The following is an 8,738-nucleotide window of genomic DNA, read 5'->3' as shown; positions in this document are numbered from 1 at the left end:
CAGATTTTCTAGTCCCTGTCGTGGCTTAGTCATCCCGCTGAAGGCTCTGATTCTTCCTTCCTGGAATTGGTCTTTTCCTTGAAATTCTTTGCCATAATAGGTGTTGTCTTGATTTCTTAATTTTGCTGTTGATGCTCATTTTTGACATCTCTGGCTTTCCAAATTTCCTGCTGCTTCTGGCCTTGACCTTGGTGAGCAAGGATTCTCAGAATGCACTTATGTCTCAAGCTGACATTAACTCTTTTTTTTTTATTACACAGAACTATACACTTATTATAGAAAAATACACATGAGAAAAAGAAGCAAAGGAAGAAAGGGAGAATTTATAAAATCAACCCTAATTCTTATAACTTAGAGGTATCACTCTTAGCCATTTGGCATGTATCATTCCAGGATATATAATCAAAATGGATATTATTCCAGGATATATAATCAAAATAGTGGTCTCTGTATTACACAGATTATTCTAGAATCTGCTTTTTCCATGTAATATATCAAATACACTTCAGTACAATAACCTTTACCAAGCCGTTATAAAAGGCTGCATATTATTTTCTTTAATGGATGTACCATAGTTGATTTAACATCGCCAGCATTGTTAGACACCTTATTTCTAATTTGTCAGTATTTTAAAAAACACTGTAGTGAATGTTCTTTGCTACATCACTGGTGCGGTCACAATGATTTCTTTAGAATACATTTCTAGGAGGAAGATTGCCAGGTCGGTCAAGGCATGTGCAGAACTTGAAGCCTCCAGGTAGATGACAAAACTGCCCGCAGAATGTCTGCTCCCTTTTCATCAACCACCAAAACCTGTGAGGCTGGCACCTTCCCTTGGCTTTTCAGGAGATGGGTTTTTGCTCATCTCTCAGATGCTCTGGTCTGGAGAAAACAAAATAATACAAAACTGACAAACGAACAACTTATTAGGAAGTAGATACTTAGGTTGAAGAGAGCGATTGTAGGTCACATTCTGCTTGACTTCATGTGCTGTCATACTGTCCTATGTGCACAGCACAGCTCTCACAGGAAACAAGTTGATGGTGCCAAAGGTTCTCTTCTCGGAAGCTAAGTGTGGGTCCCCAATTCCCAAGTCCTCTGAAAATGTGTACTCTTTTACAGTGCAGGTGACTTTTTTCTTTTCTTTTTGGTGGAGAGAGTGTCCATAACTTCTTTTAGATTTTCTAAGGGTCTGTAGGGCAGGTAGGTATCCCTAAGAACCTGAATGATCCACTGTATCAGCTTCTTGTCTCATTAAATTAAAAGAATAAAGGAACTTTTTTTTTTTTACAATTAATATTACTAAGCTTATATTAGATGCTCTGAGAATTGGCTTTATTTCTGAACTCGTGTTTGCTGGAATCAGAGAAAAATGGCTATTCTGATATTGCCAGAAATTTGCTTCTGTGCCACCTCTAAGAATGGAGATGGGGCAGATTTGCCCTCCACTTTGGGAGGGGTTACTGTGAGGATGAGCCATAAGGGTCAGTGAAGTCAAAATCCCCAGCTCCTGGGCTTCAGCACTGCTTCTCCCAATGATGGATTTCCAAGTCCAAATGCGGACTTCTGCCAAATTAATTGTATAAGCAGGGAGGGGCCAGGAAGAGCAAAAGGTATGGAAAGTTTTGTTTTCTTAAATGAGGACATTTGCTATGGTCAGTGTGTCCCCTCAAAATTCATATGTTGAAACTTAATCACTAATGTGATAGTATTAATATTAAGAGGTGATTAAGTCATGAGGTTGGGCCCATCGTGAATGGGTCTAGCATCCTTATGTAAGAGGTGTGAGGACGTTGTTTGCACTGCATCCATACGAGGATGCACTAAGAGGTGCCATCTTGGAAGTGGAGAGTGGTACTCACCAGACCTGCCAGTGCCTTAATCTTGGACTTCAGCCTCTAGAAATGAGACACAAATTTGTTCTTTATGAATTACCCAGCCTAAGGTATCTTGTTAGGCTGGGTAATTTATAAAGAACAAATTTGTCTATAGCAGTAGGCTTGGACTAAGACAACATTCGAGACAATTAAGAATTAAAACCCTTTCTGAATATATGGTGATACTAAGAAATTCTTTTTAGGTAGAAAATGATATGGATATGTGTGTATGTGTGTGTGTGTATACATGTATATATATTCAGTAGTAAAATACATTTTGCTTTGTCTTGAATCACGAGGAGATGGCAGTTACCCATGGCTGACTAAAGACAAAATTGATGTATGAGTGAGTGAAAGTGAAGATGAGAGAAGAAACTGATTCTTAGTTGCTTGGGGACCGGTTGTTAGGCATTATAGTTGAGATCTGAATTTAGGTTTATTTCCAGAGTACACAGAAGTAAACTTCCTGTATTCCAAAAGATTCTTTGCTTATTATCTAGGTTGTCTCCTGAGCTAGTATACAGTACTCCTGGGATTCCAGAACATAAATCTTACCATCTAGGGTTTCTCTTACACAATGCAGCATCTTTTATTCCCAGGACCCTGTAAGACAAGCAGATTAATAATCAGCAAGGTATTGGTAACTCCGAATGTTTAAAAAATTTAAAGCTGATTTCAGGGTGAATGGCTGAAGCCACAATAATTTCAAATAATATTCATAACTGATTGAAAATAAGAAAGAAATCTAGAAGTCATATAGGTTGACTAGATGATGCTAAAACAATTTTTATAAACATACCTCAAGTTCGAGGTCTGAGCTTCTTCAATGATATAATGCTGCCACCTGGTGGTTATGCCTTTTTACTGCAGTAAGATTGTGTAGTTGACCAATGCTTCAGTGAAAAGTTAGACTTTTCTGGGCAGTAAATATTTGCAATTTTATCTGAGACTAAGTTGAATGTAACTTGTTCAAAACACAAACTTCAATGAATCACAGAGGCCTTGAATTCCCTTTATGCTCAAATTTTGTTGGTAGCGTCACGAATGATAAAGGAGAGATGAGGCATCTGTCGACATTGGTTACATTCTGATAATTTTTGTCATTAGAAATAAAGCCACCTTCACAATCGTGGTGTTGTGGGTTGATCTAACAACCAACGTTTTGATGTAAATAATGTTTGGAGCCCAGGAAGGAAACTTTAGAAGTAATAATTTAAAATGAGGACAGTATGGGAGTGTGGGAGAGGTCAGTCAATTCTGAATGTGGTGGTGGTGGTGGTGGCAGCGGTGGTGGCTGGGAGGGGGACCACTTGGAGAACAGAGTTGGAGTGCTCCAGAGCTATAATCTATCTAAAGCAATCCATATCATACCCTGGGTGAGTTTTGGGTAGCTCACAAATGTTCTTATAAATTGCTTCAGATGTCAACAATAAAAATTCCTGAGGTCTCTTTGAAAATCAGAATATTGAAATGAACTGATATTCCCAGATGTATAATTGCCTTGGGCATGCGTTTTCCGGTTTGCTCCAGTCCTCACCTGGCAAGTTTCACTCATTTGCCAGACTGGACTCTGTAGCCATTTATATTTGCAACCTCTGTTTCACAGCTTCTAGATTTTAATGGGAGAAAAATTAAAATTGTGGCTGTTAGAGTTGGAAGAGAGAATCCCAGGGCATGCCGTCTAGCCCCCTTCTTTTCAAGAAGTAGAAAACTGGATTTGCCAAAGATCACACACCTGTGGAAAGAAGAGCTAAAGCCTGAGACTTCCTGGAGCTTTGTGTATTTGCTCGGGCATGGTTTACATTTTGGGTGACCTAATGCCAGTCAACTAGCTACAAGGTTTCTCAGCCACATTTGTACAATTGGTACAGAGTGCTAATAACATTCTCAGAAACATATTTGTTTAGCCTTTAACACTCCACATTGATGGAATACATGAGTGTAGAAGTGTGTAGAAGCCAGACAGAACCCCCAAAAGAATTTCTAGGATATTATATCTCTTCTGCACTGTCCAAGATGGTAGCTACTGCCGACATTTGGCTATTTGAACTTAGATTAGCTGAAGTTAAATAAATTCAGTTCCTCAGTTGCACTAGCCACATATGGCTAGTAACAACCACACTGGACGGCCCAGATATAGAACATTTCTACTATTGCAGGAATTTCTACTGGGCAGCACTAATGTGATTGAAAAATGCCTTTTTTTGGGAGACATTTTTTATAGCTATATCTTGGTCTTTGTGATAAAATTAATCAGAATTATTTAACGGGCAAGAGCGGAGATTCATCTTAGTAAACTAATTTGGGCTATAAAGTACTATAAATGGGAGCTTATAAACAATAGAAACTTATTTGTCAGTTCTGGACACTGGGAAGTCTAATATTAAGGTTGCTGCTTGGTTGGGTTCTGGTGAGGGCCCTCTTGTGAGTTGCAGACTGCTGACTTGTCACTGTGTCCTCACATGGTGGAAGAGGCAGACAGGTTCCCTGGGGCCTCTTTTATAAGGGCACTAATCTCATTCATGAAGGTTCTGCCCTGACGATCTAATCACTTCCCAAAGGCCCTACCTCTGAATCCCACGACATTGGGGATTTGTTTAACATATGAACTGTGGAGGGACACAAATGTTCAGACCATGGCAGGAATTAAAGCCTGGTGACAGTTCACTGTGAAAGCTAAATACTGAAATGAGAAATTTGTATGTTAAAGGAAGGAATGAAATATATGAAATGCACTGTTAGAAGAGGACGTCTTTAGACATAAAGTGAAGAGCAGTTGGATAAACTTGTATTTTAGGAGTTGAGCCTGACATATAGTTTCTCTGAGCTTCATCCCATTGCTTCATGCACATGTTGGGTGTGGTTGTGGGGGATGGTCAAGGGCAGTGCCTGCCCAGCACCCAGCCTACCTTCTGCCACCAGCACTGGGGACCTTCCCCTCGCCAACTCCACACAGCCTCCATGGGAATCTCAATCTGAGGGCCCAGCCCTAGTCTGCCCAAGGGAAGGCACATAAACCCCACCTAGGAATTTGGATCCTGAGCAGAATAACATCAAGACTCCAAATGGTTGGATTTGACTCATCCTTTTGGTGATTATGAAGAGGCTGTCCATCATTTCTCTAGTGTTACCCTGGTTTTCATCTTTCCTTATACCTGGCTACTCATCTTGCCTTTCCAGTTGATCTATTTCTCCATTTCCTGCTGCCTGTTTTTTTTTTTTCTTTTTTTCGTTTTTGCTAAAGTTAGAACTCATTTATGTTGCATTCAATCAAATAATCGAAGCCAATATGATGTTACTTGAATACCATGAGGGATGGGAATGAGAACATAGGTGAAGGAGAAAGGAGGGAACTTCCAGGAGCAAAACAAAAAGAATGAAAAGCTGTAATAACACAATGACTTCAAGTAGGTCATATCCAATTGATTTGTACTCAGTGAGCTGTTGTGAGGAAGGAAAAAGCATCATCGCAAGGTCCACAATGTTTCTGTTTTTTCCCAAGGAACCCGAAGCAAATGACTGCCCCACACTTAGCACTCTGTTTTCAACACAGTCTCCCACCCCTGGGAACAGTCTTTCAATTTTTATTGACTTTTATTTAGCTTGGGACCTTATCCCCTTGTGTCTGTGGAGGTCCTGCAATGAATGATCTGATTGCCTGCCTTTCAGTCTGGCCTTTCTCTAAGTTTGCCTACTCACAGCACCAACTTAACTATTTTCCAGCATTTACTTGTAATTTTAAAACATACCCTCTCCCATGTACTCTGGGAAACCGAGTATTTATAAGGCTACTTTGAATAGTGAGGTGAACAGGTAGTATAAAAGTGGATTACTCCTCTTGAGGTTGAGGTAGTTAGGTGGTGAAAGGGTGGAGTCTGAACCTGTAAGGTTGGGGAGAAACAACTGGCTATAAAAAATGGAAACCTCTTAATGAAGGCTATGCAACCGCAAATGGCCAATCCTACAACGTGGCTGAGAGGGTTTTATTTATTTTCCCAAAGCCCTTCACTGTCTTTTCCTGCTTCCTGAAGCTCTCCAAGTTTTACTATGTTTCTGTTGACTGCCAGCATATTTTCTAATGGGGGCGGAGGGGGTCTGCTGCAGGATTGGCTAGACATTTTCAATAAGCCGTTAGCGGCTGCAGCAGATGTTTCTGCATTTGCACAATAGTGCAACAGTGTTGCCTATTAGGAGCCAGCACACACAGTGGAGACTTTCAAATTCATAGCACACCAAGGCTAGAGAAAGGCATTTCTAGAGTTTCTTTGAAAGGCTACTCAATCAAACTGCAGGGAGTTTTAGAGGACATTGACACGTATGAATGCAATCACATGGAATTTTCATGGGCCAAAAATATTAGGTTATATACTAGAATCTCATGGTTAGTGACTCTCTAATTTTATAACTAGTCACCCTTCTCCATTATAACTCCCATTGATCACCATCAAAAAAACAAAAATTAGAACAAAACTCAAATAGATCTGATAAAAAGCCTCACCAATTTGAGCATTAGTTTCTAAGCCCAAACCACACCGTTAGACTTTTGCTGCTGTATTCCTACTAAATTGTTACTCTCCTTTGCTTTACTAATTTGAGGAACAAATCAGGCAAACATGTTTTAACTTGTGCTATATGAATGAACAGTGAAATCAAGGTCAAGAACACCAGTAAATATATAAGTCAATAAAAACTGAAGGATTACTTGTAAAGGGCCACTTTATGAGGATTTAATCGTTTGGGTGCACTCTCTCATTTTGGAAATATCAAATACATATGAAATACCCCCAAGTAACATGTACACGGTAATATATCATTTTGAAGTATCAATATGTATGATTCAGCTCTAATCACTACTTGAATTCACTACTTGGAAAAAAAAAAAGAGAAACAGAGTGTTGGGTGGGAAACCCGATTCTATTACAGAGAACCATCCCTTGGGACAGGATTATTCATGTCATCAGGCTATGGCCTTCTAAAACCCAAATCCTTACCTCTAGTAGGTTGTATTTCTTAGATGTCAAATCTGTGACTAGAAGACAGCTGATCATAGGCTGTAGTTATATTAATTCTTAGTGCTGAGAATGTCTAATGGCATTGGACAAGGACAGCTGCAGTATAACGTAATGTTCCTGTCTTCCATTTCATGCTGTACCTGACTTTTTTCCCCCGCTCCCTGAAACATTGATTGATTCGGTAACGTAGAATGTTTGCTTTCCAGCTGGCAGATCTAATTGTAAATAAACAGCTGCTAGCTGCATTTAGACAGTGGATGATGTTGGCAGGTACAAGAGCAGGGTGTGTAGGGATGATTTAAGGCCTGTGCAGTGGAGTGTGTGGGCGGCTGGGGAGAGACTTAGGCAGAAGATGTTCAGGTACAAAGTCCATTATGGCTCAGTATAATCTCAGGGCTAAGTCTTAAAAATTTTAATTTAAAATAAGGGCCAGTACATGGATTGTAAGGGCCTATGATGGCCAAGACTATGGACTAAATATGAGAGAATTATAAATTCTCTATTATGCAGGAGTCTATTTCTTGTTTTTGAAAAATAGAATCAAATATTGGGCTAATTCTTGAGAATTATTTCTCTAAACAAGGTAGATTTGAGAATTCTGAATGAAAGCAAGAAGATGAATGTGTGAAGGGGAATTTTTCCAAGTCTAGAGATGATGTGAGTGCAGTAACAGTAGCAACAAAAATGCCAGGACCTCAGTACATGTCACTACCCTAGTTATATAAGGATTGGGTTGTTCAATCCTGACATCCTCAGTTATGGGACACTTAATACAGAACAGAATATTTCCAGAGTTGCTTGTGTTTGAGTCTGGACAACCACCTTGGTAAGCCTAGGAAAGAACACTGCAAGTATCAGCCATTATCATTGGTGTCAGCTAAAACTGCGGCATCACACGTAACCTGAGCCAAAGATCTACATTCTTCTCTTTGCTCTTGGGAGAGGACCTCATGTGGACAGCAGCCTGTCCACCAGTACTGGCATCAATCTGTGCCCCCAGCTGATCTGTCTGGAGTGGAGATGCCCCTTTCCGTGGCTCAGCACAATCGTAAGCACCTCTCATTCTATCTCCCTTTATACCTGGGTGGGAAATAGGATCCTGTACAGCTCAAAGATAGATGTTGGCATGGCAGAGAAAATGTCCATGGCTAGCTAAGGTGGGGGACCAAAGAGGGACTGGATGGAGCCAGTCAAAATGTCCCTCTGACCAGGGACAGTGGTGAGATCATCCTTCATCCTCTACGTTCCCCATTAAAGAACTAAGGATAAGAATTTCGCTTCAAAGCAAGAAAAATCTCAGCCATATGACCGGACCAGCAGTATGAATGAGCGATGAGACAGGTGTGAGGCACCTGGTGGGATCAGAATGTTTACAGCATCTCCCAGTACCAACCTTCATCAGCACCCTGCCCACCTGGTATAAAGCCAGGTTCTGTGCTTGAATAGCACCAAAGCCATGGATAAAAGTGGAGGCAGGACCTGGAGGCTAGAAGGTGACCTGAGAGCACCTCGGTTTTCTCAGAGTTCTTGTTTTCTGTCATAGACTCTCTTAGAAGCTGTGGCTTGTTCTTGCTTTGTATGTCCTGAATGCTTTATATTCTTTCTCTTCCATCTTCCCTCCATGGCCTTTTCTATTTTTTCTTACAAACAACATTCTTTACAAACTTTTCTCTATTTTATTTCATTCTTACCTGTCTCAGCAGAAGGTCTCCTCCTGTAGGTTGGAGTGCAGTGGTGTGATCTCGGTTCACTGCAACCTCTACTTCTTGGGTTTAAGAGATTCTCCTGCCTCAGCCTCCTGAGTAGGTGGGATTACAGGCACACGCCACCATGACTAGCTAATTTTTGT

The 8,738-nt window shown here is 40.5% G+C and overlaps 1 long non-coding RNA gene across 2 annotated transcripts in view; it reads right to left on the bottom strand.

Annotated features, from left to right (window-relative positions):
- Window positions 1–533: 533 nt before the first annotated feature.
- The window catches only part of LOC129059524 (uncharacterized), a 57,828-nt gene continuing 49,623 nt past the window's right edge, over window positions 534–8,738 (bottom strand). For both annotated transcript variants that reach the window (XR_008525486.2, XR_008525485.2), the window contains 2 exons: window positions 2,433–2,480; window positions 534–882 (listed from right to left, as the gene is read on the bottom strand). This is a non-coding gene — a long non-coding RNA (uncharacterized LOC129059524). The remainder of the gene's footprint in view (window positions 883–2,432; window positions 2,481–8,738) is intronic.

This window comes from Pongo abelii, chromosome 4 (genome assembly GCF_028885655.2).
Source record: "Pongo abelii isolate AG06213 chromosome 4, NHGRI_mPonAbe1-v2.0_pri, whole genome shotgun sequence".
Taxonomy (NCBI): domain Eukaryota; kingdom Metazoa; phylum Chordata; class Mammalia; order Primates; family Hominidae; genus Pongo; species Pongo abelii.
Note: the sequence above shows the minus strand (reverse complement) of the source record. Positions and strands in the feature narration are given on the sequence as shown.